The following is an 18391-nucleotide window of genomic DNA, read 5'->3' on the forward strand; positions in this document are numbered from 1 at the left end:
TTATGATACATGGTACCTCCCAATAGAAAGTTAATAATTTTACCCTAGTGGGACCAGTAGTGGGTCTCTTGCTGGGTATGTTTATACTCACCCTTTTATGTTTAACTTTCCAGGCAAAAGTAATATAAGAGACCGACCAACGAGGAATAAGAAGGAGACGTGATCGCCATAGGAGGATTTTCTTTAAAATAGCTTCCGCTTACAGTTTTCTTTTGTTTTACTTTAGTAGTTGTGACTGAAACGAATTTCATGTTTAGCACAACAGTTTATTTCTTGATTTTATAAACAATAATTTCGAACCTTTAATTTTGTTTGAAATAGGGCCTGAATAAAGATTTATTTGATGTTTATTGATTTTAACATATTTTATAAACACTCATGTTTAAAAGAAGTGCATTTGTATTAAAGGAACTACCTCAGTTTAGTTTGAAAAGTTTGGATCGTTACACCTAGCCATCCACCCAATCTTACTCTTAAAATGGGAGGCTTATTGTGTCAGTGTCGTTGAGCTACACTCACCTATGCAGATCTAAGGATAATTTTGTGTGAACATAAGTTCATAGTTAACTTAGGATTAAGATTAAGTTACATGGGTCATCAATAAACAAAATAGTCAGTTTTGTACAATCAATGGTGTTATAACTTAAAAGTGATTATTTTATGATTTCAGTCTTATGCAAACTTTGTACATAGGATACTCCAACTTCCATGGTCTCTACATGAACGATTCAGGATCATATCGTTTGTACTAACTACAACAAGAATAAGGCTTATTCATACACTATAGACCATTTGGGCTATATACTTGAACTTGATCCACATTTATGTAAATTCAAGTCTACACTAGGTAGCATAAGGACCTTAGTTTATTTAGATTCAAGATTATAGTATTCTATTAATAAGTCCTCAATAACCACTTTATTGAATAAAATATACTTTTAAACTACAAACTACGAGTTTTATGACATAAATTTCAACAGCTTTGTCATTTAATGATCCATCTCATCTAACTCCTTTCATTAAAATACCTTACTTTACTCACCATGATATTTCATTCTCTATAAATTGTGTTAGTCAATTGATGCACAAACCCACTGTTATTCACTTCTCTGCAATCAAATGCATCCTACGATATCTATGTGGTACTCAACCCTTGGGATAAAATTTTGCATGGGTTCATTAATTATATCTATAAACCTTTTAATGACTCTGATTGTGCTAGCGACACTTCTGATCGACATTCCACCTCTGGATTCATTGTCTTTCTTGGTTCTAATCCTATCTATTGGTCTTTTAGAAAGCAACCTACAGTCTATCGTTCTTCCACATAAGCAAAAACTTGCTCACTCGCCACTACCACTGCAGATCTTTACTGGAACCGACAAGTTCTATGTGATCTTCATGTTCCACTTTAAATCTTCAACAACCTTATGGTGTGATAATGTTTTAGCTATATCTCAGGTTCATAATCTCGTGTTTCATGCTCGTACCGAACATATTGAAATTGATTACCACTTTTTTCAAGAGAAGGTACTTCGCAAAGACATCTTCATTCGTTACATTATCTCTTCCAACGATCAACTTGTTGATCTACAAACAAAGTCACTCTCATCTACAACACTTCTACAACTCCGAGACAAACTATTGACTCATTTTGAGTCATCAATCTGAGGGAGGATATTAGAGGATATTTTCCAAAATCACAATCCTCTTCATAATCTACTCCTCAATTTCTGCCCTTTATTTTTGCCCAAATTGTATATTTGATTATATCCCAATCTTTTCATATTTAATATTATCTTGTATTGCATATTTATACCAAACCATTGTAAAAAGAAATAAAAACAAGCAAAATATATTCGTCTCTAATTCCTTTTATGATTTAGGATAATTCAAAAAAATGTTAAAATAATTGTGGTAATTTTTGTGCTCTAGAATAGATCAAACGTGTAGAGCAACCCAACATTTAAATCAATGCCAACAATATTTGTTAATTGTTATCATCACAATATTAACTTTATGGAAAAGGATGTTGGAAGCAATTAAAATCAAAGAGAAAAGTAGGTGAAATTGGAAATGAGAAATTAATAATAGGGTTGGCCCTTTTATCAACTCTTCCAACTTTATGTGGCTATAAATACAAACAAAAAAGAGTTGGGGGGAAAAACAGACAATTAAAGCCATATTATTCCTCTTTCTCCTTTTCCTTTTCCCTTTCCCTTCAACAAACATTACTGATTTCTATCAAAACCAAGAGACAATGAACAAAGTTCTTCCAGTCACAGTTGTTTGTCTTTTCGTGCTGGCCGTTCTTGGCGGAGTTCGTGTTGCAGAGGCGGTGAGTTGCAGCCCTTCGGAGCTGAGCTCATGTCTCACGGCAATCACGTCGATGGCAGACCCATCCGCCACTTGCTGCAACAAATTGAGAGAGCAGCAACCATGTCTTTGCGGGTACATAAAGAACCCAGCTTTGAGTAGTTATTTGAATTCTCCTCGCGCCAAACATGTTGCTTCCAAATGTGGTGTTCCCACTCCAAGGTGTTAGAGGGTCTTTCTTTTGGGCCATATGTGTGGAAATTAAGCTGGAATAATTTTATAGTTATTCCTATGAATAAAACAATAAAAGAAAAAAACGATCTATGTGTTTCTTTTTTTTTTTTAATTAAGTTATTAAAGTAGGTTCATGTTGATCATATATCTCTTTTCTTTTTTCTTTTAATGAATTAAAATAATAGGTATGGTATGTTTCTATAAAGATATTTTTAGATTGGTGTTTTCTTTGTTAAATGTTTCACCTTTTTTCTCTTTTTTAGGTTGCTGTAAAGTAAAATTGAACAATATCTTGGTGATGATTAGGTTGCAAATATCTTTATCTCTCCAACTTACATAGTTTTTCAACAAAAAAAAAAAAATTTGTTAGGGGAAGATTTTTGCTTTTTATTAAAACTTACTAGATTTTTTCATGCTGTCTTTTATAAAAAGAAAAATTGCAAAAATATTTCCAAATAAGTTTGACAACACTATTTTTTTTTGCATACTTCAAATATGACAAAGTTAATGATATCAGACTACTATTAAACGATAATCATCGGTAATCTAGAGTTGTTGTTGGAGTTGTTGCAGGACTAATAGACAGTAATTGTATGACAGTAGACAGTAATTGTATGACAGTAGACAGTCATCCCTTCTAAATTAATTTGCAAATTTTGTAAATTTAAAAAATTTTATAATTTTGTAAATTAATTTGCAAATTTTGTAAATTTAAAAAATCTTATAATTTTGTAAATTTAAAAAATCTTATGACATGATTTCTATTATCATACATTTTTGCTATTTTTACAAAACTCCATATAAAGATATACAAAAATAAGTAAGTCTTCTCGTTGTTGATTAAGATATGTAAAGAGTTGGAACTAAACGTTGTTGATTAAGATATGTAAAGAGTGGATTTACTTTAGTTCTATTAACCTGGTTTGTTAGTTTTGGTTAGTTTTTATGAATTAGTTTTGGTTAGTTTTTATGAATTTAAATTTAATCAAAGTAGATTTTTAAAAATTTGGAAAGATATTTTGTAATTTTGTTGTATAAAGTATAAATAGGTATAGGTTCTTTGAAAGGTAAATAGTTTATATAAAAAGAACCCTTAAAACAAGAATCCTTAAAATTTGAATTATAGATTGTATCATAACCATATTCATATTCAAATAGTTTATATAAAAAGAACCCTTAAAATTTGAATTATAGATTGTATCATAACCATATTACGAATGCAGTTTGTTTTTAAATATACTAAAATAAACAAAAAAAAAAAAAAAAACTTTTGTATAGATTACATTATACTATTATTAATAGTATATCACTCGATGTGATATTTTACTAATATTTTTCTAAATACTTTTAGTATGGTGCCCTTCTTCGCATCAATTAAACGTTTCTAGACATCTTTATAAACAAATCAATTTAGATATTCTATTACTTTGTTTAACAAAATCCATACATGAACTCCTACTTATTTATTTGATAAATTTAACATTTAAATTCTATTTCGAGAGTGGAAGATTTAAACACATGGATAATTTATTTAATCTTAATAAAGGATATAAATAATTTCTGTTATTATAATTTAAGATTAACATAAACAATTATATGTTTCATGCAACTTTGATCAAAATTCAAATCTTAAAAGTAGTGTCAATTGAAATTTTTACAGAAGTTAAAGATTAAATCATATATAATTATTAATTTAGATTTAAATAAATAAAATATATAAAAGGAAGAGGTAAATTAAAAAATTTCCCCTTATATTTATATGTATAGATGAATCATGAATTGAAAGGGAAGAATTTGAATTCAAAGTGTCTTAATTGAGAGGATTGGTTGTGGGGCTGTGAGTGACAAATGTTATATGTTTTAGGACAGCTGGTTGATCCATCTTTATTCATTTGACATGTTGGATCTTCTCTTACTTACTTACTCATGTATGTTTTGATGATACTATTGGCACTGGCCCAGACTCCTCTTATATTTCTCTTCTAAAAACCAATTGGCACTTGAATTTAAAATATCTGATCTTGGTTCTTTAAAGTATTTTCTTGGTCTCGAAATACAATTCTCCACTAATGGCATTTTTGTCAACCAAACACATTGAGATTGATTCCCATTTTGTTCGGGAAAAAGTTCTTCGTAAAGACATCTCTGTTCGACGCATCTCCTCCAACAAACAACTTGTTGATATACTCACAAAAGCTACTTCTGTCTCTCATATTTCTTCACCTTTGAAATAACTACTAACTCCCTCTGAATCTTTGGTTTGAGGTGGGATATTAGGAAATAATATCATATTACAAAATCTACTCCTATAATCCCTCTATTTGTTGTAAATTGATTTGTAATTATTTTTTACCATATTTGTATCTTCAAGCATTGTATAAATATTCATTTTGATCAATGAAAATAGCAACCAAATTCAATACAATTCATTGGTATTTTACATGAAGGAGAGAGAAATGAATAGGAAATGCAAGAAAGCGGAATGGGAGGAGGACGAGGCCACAAAGTTGGCAATAAAGAAAGATGTAGAAATCGTTGATGCACAATCCATAAAACCCAGACTTTAGCTTTAGGGAAATTGTTGTTGTTGTCCAAGTCATCCAAATGGATATCGGTTGTTGCTACCCAAGTCACCGCCACTCCATCTGATCGATTCCCTCCATTCATTGGTTGCAATTTGTTCATCTACAGATGGATGTGTTGTGTGAGGAAGAAATTGTGGGTTTCAAAATTTTAGAGCTTTTTTAAACTAAAGGATAATTTAGATATTTCACATATCCATTTGTCCCAAGACTCTTCTTTTCAAAATTTGGTCTCATTATCAAATTTGTACTGTTTTTGCCAATTAATCAAAATTTAATTAATGCCTAAAACTTTAAACACTAATCAAAATTTAATCAATGTTCAATTATCATCATCGAAACACAGATAAATGAATGTTAATTAACATAATTAAATGCATGATAAAGTCAAACAAGTAAATTGTCACCATTTTGTTTGCTAATTTTATGTTTTTTAATCATAAGTGTTAGGTAACAAAATTCGTTGCCACATTTGTAAACTATATCAATCAAAAAATTTAATAATTTGTAACTATGTTATTTTTAGGATTTTTCTTTTTATCTATCAAACAGTTTCTGATAGACCATTTTAATAGTCCATTACTGTTAATACACGAAATTGTTTTTGCATATATTGATTGATAAACAGTTTGTAGGATTATCATTATTGAGAGGTATCTATCATGTATCAACCACTTTAATATATTTGTGAATTAACAATATATATTTTACAAGGGGAATTTTACATAAATAAAAAAATTGAAAGTATTTACGTTATATGTCAAAAAAACGAAGCTTAGGACACGTAATTTTCACTTTTTGAAATTTTCAAAAATACCTTTTAACATATTTAAATCTTCACACGACGATTACTCGATTCTCAGATATCTTCCATCTAGAGAGTTTTTAACGTGTTGTTCCTAGTTGATTGTCATCTCTCTTTCTTTTACAATCATCGAGAGATTTTGATCACCAATGACACTATTTGTACATCATTGATGTTTCAATCACCCAGACCCCATTCTCAGGTCTCGTCATGTGATTAAGTGAAGGTGTGACCACCTAGACATTGATCAATGTCTATCTAACCATGTCATAATGCGTTGGGCATCTAGTAAGCGAAATTTTATGACAACTAATTCACTTGTTTAACTCGTGCGGAAGAGTTTGTGGTAACTTAAAGTATTGAATAGGAGGTGTGGTAACTTAACTTGTTGCACACATTTACTCCCTATGAGAGGCTATAAAAAGGAGAGGTTGAAAGCATCAGCAAAAGCACAGAAACACACAAATTCGTTATTCCTCCCTTCCTCGTAACACAATCAAATGAAGAATTTTCCTATCACAATCGTTGTTTGCATTTTCGTGGTGGCAACCACGGTGGCTCTTCTTAATGGCGCTCCTCCGGTGGTTGCTCAAGTGGAATGCGACCCATCACAGCTCTCGTCATGCACAGCAGCATTTTTTGGGATGACGCCCAGTCAGACATGTTGCAACAAGTTGAGGGAGGCACAACCATGCTACTGTGAATATATCAATGATCCAGATTTGAGGAGTTTCGTGAATTCTAGTGCGGCTAGAAGAATTGCTAAATCCTGCAACATTAGCTTACCAACTGAGGCTGACTGCTCTAAATAGAAACCCTACTTACTTGAGTTTGGACTCTTCTACAAGAATTAAGTATTGTTATGTCTCTTTAGTTTAATCTAATATACAATATTCTGATCCCAACTAAAAATAAAGGGAAAACCAACCTATACTTTCTATATAAATTAAAAGCTCAATATTACGTTTTAATATACCGCCTTACCCATTATGAGTTAATAATAAGTCAGTAGATAGACATCTCAAATTGGTATTATGGCTAGTGCTATCTTTTAAGGGTTTAATTTTGTTATTTTGTCAGATATATTCCATCGTTGGAAATATTAATTAAGCTAAAAATAATAGAAGATTAAGTCAACATTACCTCTTTTTGAAGAAAAGAAACTTTGCCCTTCTCCTGCAAAAACGAATTAAATCTTTTTATTCTATGAAATTTGGTTGTCATTTAAATGTTTTTCGTTTCTATTTATTTAAAAATTACTTCATCCACTTTGTATTCAGGAGAGATACTCGGTTTCTCAACCTCCTTTTACTATATTATAATTTGGTGCGTTCAGCTCAAGCTAAGAGCTTTAATTTTTGCAATATTAGTTTATATCACATTTGAACAGTATATATATATCTATACACATTTGAACAATATATTATATCACATTTGAATAGTCTATATATATATATATACACACACACATACACACATATATAAGGGTTTTTAAAAAAATTATAACAAATCAATAACATATTTACAATAACATATTTACACTATACTGAACAATTTTGAAAATGGAAAACTCCAAGGCCTACGATAGAAAATATAAAAAATATCTTAGTCAAGACACAATTAATCGACCACAGTCGCGTGCGAGTAATTTTCTTCTAAACGATCGTGTCTTACCGTCTCAACGAATGACAAACGATTGTGTAATTCTTTTTTAATAGAGGAAAGAAAACGTCAAATTAAAATAATCATGTTGACCATGACAAACGATTGTGTTATCATGGAACATGATCATGTTGATTATAGTTAGCGATCGTATACTCCAATATAAATGATATTTAAAAACCTTAAATCTAATGATCGTGTTGACCATGGTGAACGATCGTGTTAATTAGTGTTAATTAGTGTTGATTATGGTAAACGATCGTGTACTCCAATATAAATGATATTTAAAAACTAAATCTAACGATCGTGTTGACCACAGTAAACGATCGTGATTATTATGATAAACGATCATTCAGATCATATATAGTTCTTTTAAACAATCATTCAGGTCATGATTACTTTTAATAATAGAGTTCATGTCACTTATATTTTTAAAATTGTGAAAATAACAAATTTAGAAATAGATTGAAAAAAAAGTGTTACGAGCTAATGATCCAAAGGTATATGATATGGTTCTTCTCTTCTCATTTCTGTTAACAAAAAAAAAAAGGCTTAAAAGTTCATTATTTTGAACCACTTATAAACCAATATCAAATCACTATATTGTAGATTAACTATAGTGATTAAAAAAGTCTACTCTAGATTATCCCTCTGTCTAGACACGCTTAGTCTTTAAAACTTTGGACACTAATCAAAATTTAACTAATGCAATCTTTAAACACTAATCAAAATTGAACTAATTAAGGCCTAAAACTTTGAACACTAATTAAAGTTTATTCACTGCACAATTATATCATCATCCAAATACTGATAAATGAAAATTAATTAACATAATGAAAAGCTTGGTAAAGTCAAACAAGTAAATTGCCATCATTTGTTTGCGAATTTTATGTTTCTTAAAGATTAGTGTCACGTGATAAAATTCGTTGCCACACATTTGTAACTATATCACAAAAAATTAATAATGTGTAAGTGTTATTTTTACGATTTTTTTGGATCTATCAACAATAGACTGAACCATTTTAATAGTCGATACACTAAATTGTTTTTGTATGGTTGATTACTAAAAAATTTGTAGGTTTATCATTATTGATAGATGTCTATCATTTATGAACCACTTTAATATTTGTGTGAATTAACAATATATATGCTATCAAGAGAAATTTACATGAATAAGAAAAAGTGAAAGTATTTACCCTGTATGACAGAAAAATGAAGCGAAATAATAGGTTTTCTGGATAATTCATGGTCGAACATAGAGAATTGATACAAAACATTAGTTATAAGGCTCACTCTTCATCTAGTCGGTATAAAATAACTATCTAATAAGTCTAAGCTAAATCTACTATCTACACTAGAATATGTAAAAGGGGACAAAAATAGTGGCGAGATGAAAATGTGAACTAACTTGTATTAAAAAGTGTCAAGGAAGGTCTTCGTGTTATTAGGCAATTAAGCCATCTAGCTTATAATTAAGTTGAGCACCTCTCAGTGCCTTAAACTCACACTAGCTTGCCTTCTCGAGATACAAATGATAAAACTTGGTTAAGACGGATCTATCTAAAAGTGTTTACTTACAAGACTTATAAAACTTCTCTTTTAAGGGTGCAGAGAAGAAGAAGAATGACTTTTTACAGAGGACAGAAAGACTACTCCTTTCCGCCACTTTTAGGGTTTGGTCGATCCATTTAGATGTTTGACTCTTTTCGAAGTCGACCACTTTACTTGGTAAGGATGAAGTCTTTTTATAGGCATCTTTCGATGGAAAACATCTATTCTTCTGATCATGTCAGTGTCGATTGTAGCATTTGTCAAGTTACATCAACCCCAACTACCATTCTTGTCTTCTAGTGAACCTTTCTCGCGTGATGACGTAATTCCTCACCTCAGAATTATACTCACCAGACAATATTCTCTCGCGTAGTCTTTTGCATGGGCTCTTATATGATTCACTAATATCTTCATTTATTCATAATTATGAGTTAAAACACTAAAAACCAAGGTAAAACAGACACAGAGACTTATGTAAGGTGTATTTTCCTAATAGTTATGAATTTTCAATCGAAGTTAACATAAAATTTTCTCTCAAGCAACAACGTTGCCACCCTAAACTCTATAATTTAAGGTAAGGGGTTTATTACACACCAAATCCTCGACATGAGTAAGACTGAGATTGATAATGTGATTATTATTGATTATATATTGGGTTGGTTTAATAGGCATTGATAGTATGACTGATTTAATTGATGACTCATAATGAAATACTTGAGACATGATGGTTACGAATGAGGTTATTGAATATATTTTACATGTTATGTTTATGACTGAATTGAATTGAGAATGACTAAACTAGGATGTGTTTGAACTAATGACAACTATTAACTTTGATTATTAGGTTAATATATACCCTATATGTATAGTGTTCTATAGGATCCCCACTTATAGGTAGTGCATTAAGTGGATAACTTTTACTATTGATGTGTGCTCTATGAACTACTAGACTGATCTCTTACTGGGTATTTGTTCAATTTTTCAAACAAAGACAAGGCCGGTAAGAAGGATCTACGATTGTGATTGTGCCATTTGGAACTATTGTGACAATGCTTTCGCTACTTTATTTTTGTTTTCATGTTTTAGAGCCACATGTCTATTGATAGATTTATCCTAAACTCATGATTGGTCCAAATAAATTACTTTTTTGGTGATTGGTTATTATATTTTACTAAACATTTTGGTTTCTGTTTAGATTGTTTTATTGATTTCATTTCTTTATTTAATTAAAATGAATTAAACTTTGCGTAGTTTTCAGTTGGTAACATGTTATTTTTGAAATAATCTACACACAAATTGCATAAGCAGAAATTAAAACTTGTGTCGGCAGAAACCCAAACTTCATGGGTTTCACTAACATCAATCAACTCTCTCCAAGGATATATTTTTCTTACGCGAAACATGGTGTTATACCTTTGCATAGAAAATCCATCAACATAAATCATCTTTATTGACATTTTTGTTACGTCGGAAACAGAAATTGTTCACCCAGCTAAAGAAATATCCTTTTCTTGCTGCAGGCTCACTGGATGTTGGCCCTCCAGAGGTCGACTGTTCTCCCAATACTCTGCATCAACCATAACCTTAAATATTACCACATTCTCTACTCATTCATTCAGATTCTCTAAAAAATTCCGTTGTGTTACGACCCTTGTTATACGTTTCTTAATCCTGTTCATGGTGAACTCAACCGGCAAAGCAATTAATTAAAATGCAAACGAAGAACATAAAGGCCAAAATTAATGCAATGCAACCAAGAAAATACATACATTTAGATCCACAAATAGGACTCTCGATTCGTGTAATCCTAAGATTCATGTATTTAGATCAAAGATTGGTGAATTAAGGAGCACAAATTCAACATAGAATTCTGGAATTATGAAATATTAAAAAACCAAATGTCAGGTATTTAAACAATAATGTAAAACAAATTCTTGTACATACCGACTTCGATTAGAATTGTTGTTAGTTGATAATATTAGAAGAAAATATAGAAAATGTTGCAAACAGTATGTAAGGCATATGCTACTAATCAAGGTAAAAGTTTCCAACCTCCTAACTTTCAAATATTGGTGAAAAGCTTTAATATTTTCTAGTTAGAAAAAATAAAAAAATTATATTAGATGACAAAAGAATTTAGAAAAAGTTTTTTTGTAATTAATGATATCAACTATAAAAAAATCTATCAAAAGATTACGAGAGAGTTATTAGAGATTATCTGTTTTAAAATTTGTTATTTTTACAATTTAAGATTTTATTATATATATATATATATATTTTTTTTTGTTATTTTTACAAACTCCAAAAAATAATTGTGTACTTATTTGTATTTAAAATAATTTTTATATGAACTTTTGGTCACTGTTCCAAAGTTGGGAGTTTGTCACTATTACCACCACCAACCATATATTTAATGCAAACTATAGATGTTACCATCATAAAGTTAACAACTCGAAATTAATTTTATTGAAAGTTAACAACTCAGAAATTAATTTTATTGAAAAGTTTAAGCCAAAACAGAGAAGTTGGTATAGAAGTGAGGTGCTCACATTCCACTTTATGAGGTTATAAAACGTTGTTTTGAAGGTGCGGCAAATAGAAACCTATCCCTCATTTCTATATCAAAAGAAGAAAAATAATGAAAAATCTTGGGTTCACAAGTCTTCCCCTTTTGGTGGTGGCAATGGCGGCCCTTCTCACTGGAGCTCGTGTTGCCGACGCGATAACTTGCAACACCATGGGGCTGAGTCCATGCATTGGTGCAATGACATCGACGGCGCCACCGTCCACCACTTGTTGCAGTAAGCTGAGGGAGCAACAGCCATGCTTTTGTCAGTATATGAAGAATCCAAGCTTGGGAGGTTACGTGAAATCTGCTCGAGCAAAAGCTATTATTTCCTCCTGTGGTGTTCCCTATCCCAAATGCTAGAGGTCATGCTTTGTAATGGACTTTTCTTATATATATATATATATATAGCCTATACTACAATATCAAACGACTATGAATAAAAAGGAAAGTGATCTGGTATTTTCTTTGTTCTATATGCTTCAATTTTTATCATTATACAAATATGTAATGGCATTACTATAAAAGAATGTGAAATATATCTAGAGAAGTAAAAGACGTAGAATTAACTTTTTCATTTGGATCGTATATAGTGCAGCCCAATCAACTCTTGAATAAAAACTGACATGATTATTTGTATTAATTAATGGACTAAATTAATTAATAACACAACCCAAGCATAATGCAATAGCCATAAAATACACAAACCAATAGAGAATACGAACACAAGGATATATAGTTGGTTCGACTAATTTGGTCTACGTCCACATTAAGAACAAGTTTTGAGAAATTTTATTAAGAGTATTCGAGTTACAAATTCACTACAAAAAAATGAGGGGTCTTCCAACGCACACAATCGTTGGGAGATATACGAAAAAAGAGTTGAAAAAGGATCTCCCATAAAAATGTCTGTCAAAACTGTGCTCGGATAAAATGCATCAAAAGAAGCCTTTACAACACTAAGATATGCAGCGTCGGGAAGATACTGTATACGATGTTGGGAGTTCGCCATCTTTAGTCGTCGGGAGATCTTATATACAAGTCTCGACGCTTACATATGGCATCGCGGGTTTGATTTTTTTTTTAAAAAAATACCTTATATTATTTATTTCATTTTATTTTTTGTAACCTCAAATTTTGAACCCATTTATATATATATGAACATTTTGACGAACGTACATATTTCTATTAAAGAACAACTGCTTAGTTACTATTAAATAACTTCTTAATTACATCAATAATATATATATATAATAAAGGAAGATTCAACATTATCACATGATTAGGAAATGCATGAGCAGGCAGATCCGTTTAGGTTTAGGAAATATATCCGTCAATGGAGTTACGAGAATGAGTGAAAAGTAATTTTGGCATCCCTTGAAAACGGGAACATCGTGCTAGCCATGCGTGAAATTATGTAGAATAGATAAGTCGATATAACACATTTGTGGGAAAGAATAGAAAAAATATGTATAATATAGGTATAGGAAAGTTTCAATTCAAATGTGTAAACAAGACATTGCGTTCAATTGATTTGAGATTTTCAATACCATAGGCCAAATCCAACAAAATACAAGCGTTTAACTTATCAAAGAAAAACCTCTCAGAAACACCTTTTTGTCTATACGAAGGTAAGAGAACTATATGCAGCAATTAAAAGTAAAACCTAATAAATCTAAGAGGAATAAAGAATTGATCATTACAGAGAATGTTGAATGATTATAATAGTAGGAGAGTTTGAACCCTTTTAGACAAAGAAATACTTGCCCTTATACAAAATGAGGGAGGAGAAGTGAAAGGCAACCCTTGACCCCCAAATAAGGGCTAAAGTGATTGTGATTATAAACAGAGAACCCCCTTTCCCAACATAGCATAAGAATGTATCATGTTGGGAATGCACAAAATCTGGTACATGCATTGTTCAACAGAAAACTTGGACAATCTTCTAAGTTTTAGATCCAGCCACATAAGTTAAAAGTAGTTCGGACGGCCGTATAGTTGTCCACATAAAATATCTCCGTCTTTATACGTATAGTTGAAAATTTTGATGATGACAACAAGAAAGAAAAGAGAAAAAAGAAAGTCAAATAGAACAGATTCAATGTTGGTGGAATTTTTAGCCTCTGCTTCAAAATTCTATTTTTTCTCTAAATTTAAACAACTTTGGGCCATTTGACAAAGTGAGTGAGATCCCTCTTGGACGGCAATGCTCCACTGATTCCAAACTGTTTGGGACGCTTCTAAAGTAGTGGGTTTTACCACCTTTTGCTGCAAAGAATCCAAAGCGGTGTTAAACCAAAGCAATAAAGAATTGAAACAATAAATTTCACATAAGAATATGTTGGAAAACGAACTAGGGGTAGACGTAGTGGAATTCTCCGTTGCGCGTAGCTGCTGTTGAAGATTCGAATCAATCTGCCTTCGTCTACATCTGTTGTCCGTTTACGAGTTGCAAGCCAACCCACACGCATATCTATTTTGCACAATCTCTTTTGTGTTGGTTTCGAAAGCCGTTGTTTCTACCTTGTTGTGGTTTGTGGTAAGGGTGTAGTTTTGGGTTTTGGTGATTGTTTTCAATAACCAATATTGGTTGGGTTAGTAAATTGATTGATATTGTTTCTTCAAGGTGCAAATTGTGGACAACACTTAAATTCCTTGAGTTTCAAATGAGTGGGGTTGGACTCCAATTCTCCACGTTTTGGGTAAGTTGTGGAAATTATATATATAGGATGAATTGAATAGATGAAATTGTTTCTGGAAGTCATTGATTTCTGTTTACTTATGTTTAGGTTGTTTTTGTTGAACTTTAGTGGAATAAATGAAGTTAAGGTAAGGGTTCCTACTACTGGACTCAATGATGAAATTAAGATGTATTGACTATATGGATTCCACTGAACTTAGATGGACTAACTGATAAGCAAATTTATATTTGATGACTGTTTATTATATGAATTTTATTGAACTGAGATGAGTTGACCGATATGTAAAATTTAGTTTGATGACTGAACTGAGGATATCGAATTGATTAGATTGTGGGTTGTTGACGGTTATGTTAAGGCATAGGTAGTGTAATGTAGGTTGAATTGACAAACTAGATTGAATTGACTGAACTGAGGTGAGTGACGCTTATGTATAAATTTAATTATTTGAGGGACTGTTCTGATGATGTTTGATTATGTATTGGTTTGGGTAAATTAATTGTATATGTGTTGAGCTGAAAGAAGGATATAATGGTAGTTTATATTCTAAGTTGAGTTGACTGTTTTAAATGTTAGTATGGACTGAGGGGAAACTGTTAGCTTTATCTGTAGGGTAGTGTGTCTTGCAGGTGCCCCACGGGATCACCACCTGTTGTACATCCTTTTGAACACTAGACTGATAGGTGCATCCTTCGGGAGCACTAGACTGATATGTGCATCTTTTATGAGCATTAGATTAATTATGTGCATCCTACGGGATCACAAGACTGTTATGATACATGGTACCTTCCAATAGAAAGTTAATAATTTTACCCTAGTGGGACCAGTAGTGTGTCTCTTGCTGGGTATGTTTATACTCACCCTTTTATGTTTAACTTTTCAGGCAAAAGTAATATAAGAGACCGACCAACGAGGAATAAGAAGGAGACGTGATCGCCATAGGAGGATTTTCTTTAAAATAGCTTCCGCTTACAGTTTTCTTTTGTTTTACTTTAGTAGTTGTGACTGAAACGAATTTCATGTTTAGCACAACAATTTATTTCTTGATTTTATAAACAATAATTTCGAACCTTTAATTTTGTTTGAAATAGGGCCTGAATAAAGATTTATTTGATGTTTATTGATTTTAACATATTTTATAAACACTCATGTTTAAAAGAAGTGCATTTGTATTAAAGTAACTACCTCAGTTTAGTTTGAAAAGTTTGGATCGTTACACCTAGCCATCCACCCAATCTTACTCCTAAAATGGGAGGCTTATTGTGTCAGTGTCGTTGAGCTACCTTCACCTATGCAGATCTAAGGATAATTTCGTGTGAACAAAAGTTCATAGTTAACTTAGGATTAAGATTAAGTTACATGGGTCATCAATAAACAAAATAGTCAGTTTTATACAATCAATGGTGTTATAACTTAAAAGTGATTATTTTATGATTTCAGTCTTATGTAAACTTTGTACATAGGATACTCCAACTTCCATGGTCTCTACATGAACGATTCAGGATCATATCGTTTGTACTAACTACAACAAGAATAAGGCTTATTCATACACTATAGACCATTTGGGCTATATACTTGAACTTGATCCACATTTATGTAAATTCAAGTCTACACTAGGTAGCATAAGGACCTTAGTTTATTTAGATTCAAGATTATAGTATTCTATTAATAAATCCTCAATAACCACTTTATTGAATAAAATATACTTTTAAACTACAAACTACGAGTTTTATGACATAAATTTCAACAGTTTTGTCATTTAATGACCCATCCCATCTGACTCCTTTCATTAAAATACCTTACTTTACTCACCATGATATTTCATTCTCTATAAATTGTGTTAGTCAATTGATGCACAAACCCACTGTTATTCACTTCTCTGCAATCAAATGCATCCTACGATATCTATGTGGTACTCAACCCTTGGGATAAAATTTTGCATGGGTTCATTAATTATATCTATAAACCTTTTATGACTCTGATTGTGCTAGCGACACTTCTGATCGACATTCCACCTATGGATTCATTGTCTTTCTTGGTTATAATCATATCTATTGGTCTTTTAGAAAGCAACCTACAGTCTAACGTTCTTCCACATAAGCAAAAAATTGCTCACTCGCCACTACCACTGCAGATCTTTACTGGAACCGACAAGTTCTATGTGATCTTCATGTTCCACTTTAAATCTTCAACAACCTTATGGTGTGATAATGTTTTAGCTATATCTCAGGTTCATAATCTCGTGTTTCATGCTCGCACTGAACACATTGAGATTGATTACCACTTTTTTCAAACTTTCATTTGTTACATCTCTTCCAACGATCAACTTGTTGATCTACAAACAAAGTCACTCTCATCTACAACACTTCTACAACTCCGAGACAAACTATTGACTCATTTTGAGTCATCAATCTGAGGGAGGATATTAGAGGATATTTTCCAAAATCACAATCCTCTTCATAATCTACTCCTCAATTTCTGCCCTTTATTTTTGCCCAAATTGTATATTTGATTATATCCCAATCTTTTCATATTTAATATTATCTTGTATTGCATATTTATACCAAACCATTGTAAAAAGAAATAAAAACAAGCAAAATATATTCGTCTCTAATTCCTTTTATGATTTAGGATAATTCAAAAAAATGTTAAAATAATTGTGGTAATTTTTGTGCTCTAGAATAGATCAAACGTGTAGAGCAACCCAACATTTAAATCAATGCCAACAATATTTGTTAATTGTTATCATCACAATATTAACTTTATGGAAAAGGATGTTGGAAGCAATTAAAATCAAAGAGAAAAGTAGGTGAAATTGGAAATGAGAAATTAATAATAGGGTTGGCCCTTTTATCAACTCTTCCAACTTTATGTGGCTATAAATACAAACAAAAAAGAGTTGGGGGGAAAAACAGACAATTAAAGCCATATTATTCCTCTTTCTCCTTTTCCTTTTCCCTTTCCCTTCAACAAACATTACTGATTTCTATCAAAACCAAGAGACAATGAACAAAGTTCTTCCAGTCACAGTTGTTTGTCTTTTCGTGCTGGCCGTTCTTGGCGGAGTTCGTGTTGCAGAGGCGGTGAGTTGCAGACCTTCGGAGCTGAGCTCATGTGCCAGGGCAATCACGTCGATGGCAGACCCATCCGCCACTTGCTGCAGCAAATTGAGAGAGCAGCAACAATGTCTTTGCGGGTACATAAAGAACCCAGCTTTGAGTCCTTATGTGAATTCTCCTGGCGCCAAACATGTTGCTTCCAAATGTGGTGTTCCCACTCCAAGGTGTTAGAGGGTCTTTCTTTTGGGCCATATGTGTGGAAATTAAGCTGGAATAATTTTATAGTTATTCCTATGAATAAAACAATAAAAGAAAGTTATTAAAGTAGGTTCATGTTGATCATATATCTCTTTTCTTTTTTCTTTTAATGAATTAAAATAATAGGTATGGTATGTTTCTATAAAGATATTTTTAGATTGGTGTTTTCTTTGTTAAATGTTTCACCTTTTTTCTCTTTTTTAGGTTGCTGTAAAGTAAAATTGAACAATATCTTGGTGATGATTAGGTTGCAAATATCTTTATGTCTCCAACTTACATAGTTTTTCAACCAAAAAAAAAAAAATTGTTAGGGGAAGATTTTTGCTTTTTATTAAAACTTACTAGATTTTTTCATGCTGTCTTTTATAAAAAGAAAAATTGCAAAAATATTTCAAAATAAGTTTGACAACACTATTTTTTTTGCATACTTCGAATATGACGTATTATGACAAAGTTAATGATATCAGACTACTATTAAACGATAATCATCCGTAATCTAGAGTTGTTGCAAGAGTTGTTGTAGGACTAACAGACAGTAATTGTATGAGACTATGAGGCAGTTATCCCTCAAATTTTATAAATTTAAAAAATCTTATGACATGATTTCTATTATCATACATTTTTGCTATTTTTACAAAAGCTCCTTCTAAACATATACA

At 31.6% G+C, this 18391-nt stretch overlaps 1 long non-coding RNA gene across 1 annotated transcript; it reads left to right on the forward strand.

Moving 5' to 3' along the window:
- The first annotated feature begins 2545 nt into the window (after positions 1-2545).
- On the forward strand, positions 2546-18004 carry LOC116403402. The gene is made up of 2 exons (XR_004216191.1): positions 2546-2679; positions 17803-18004. It is a non-coding gene; the product is annotated as an uncharacterized LOC116403402 (long non-coding RNA).
- The last annotated feature ends 387 nt before the right edge of the window (positions 18005-18391 follow it).

The sequence above is a fragment of the Cucumis sativus genome, chromosome 4 (genome assembly GCF_000004075.3).
Source record: "Cucumis sativus cultivar 9930 chromosome 4, Cucumber_9930_V3, whole genome shotgun sequence".
Taxonomy (NCBI): Eukaryota; Viridiplantae; Streptophyta; class Magnoliopsida; order Cucurbitales; family Cucurbitaceae; genus Cucumis; species Cucumis sativus.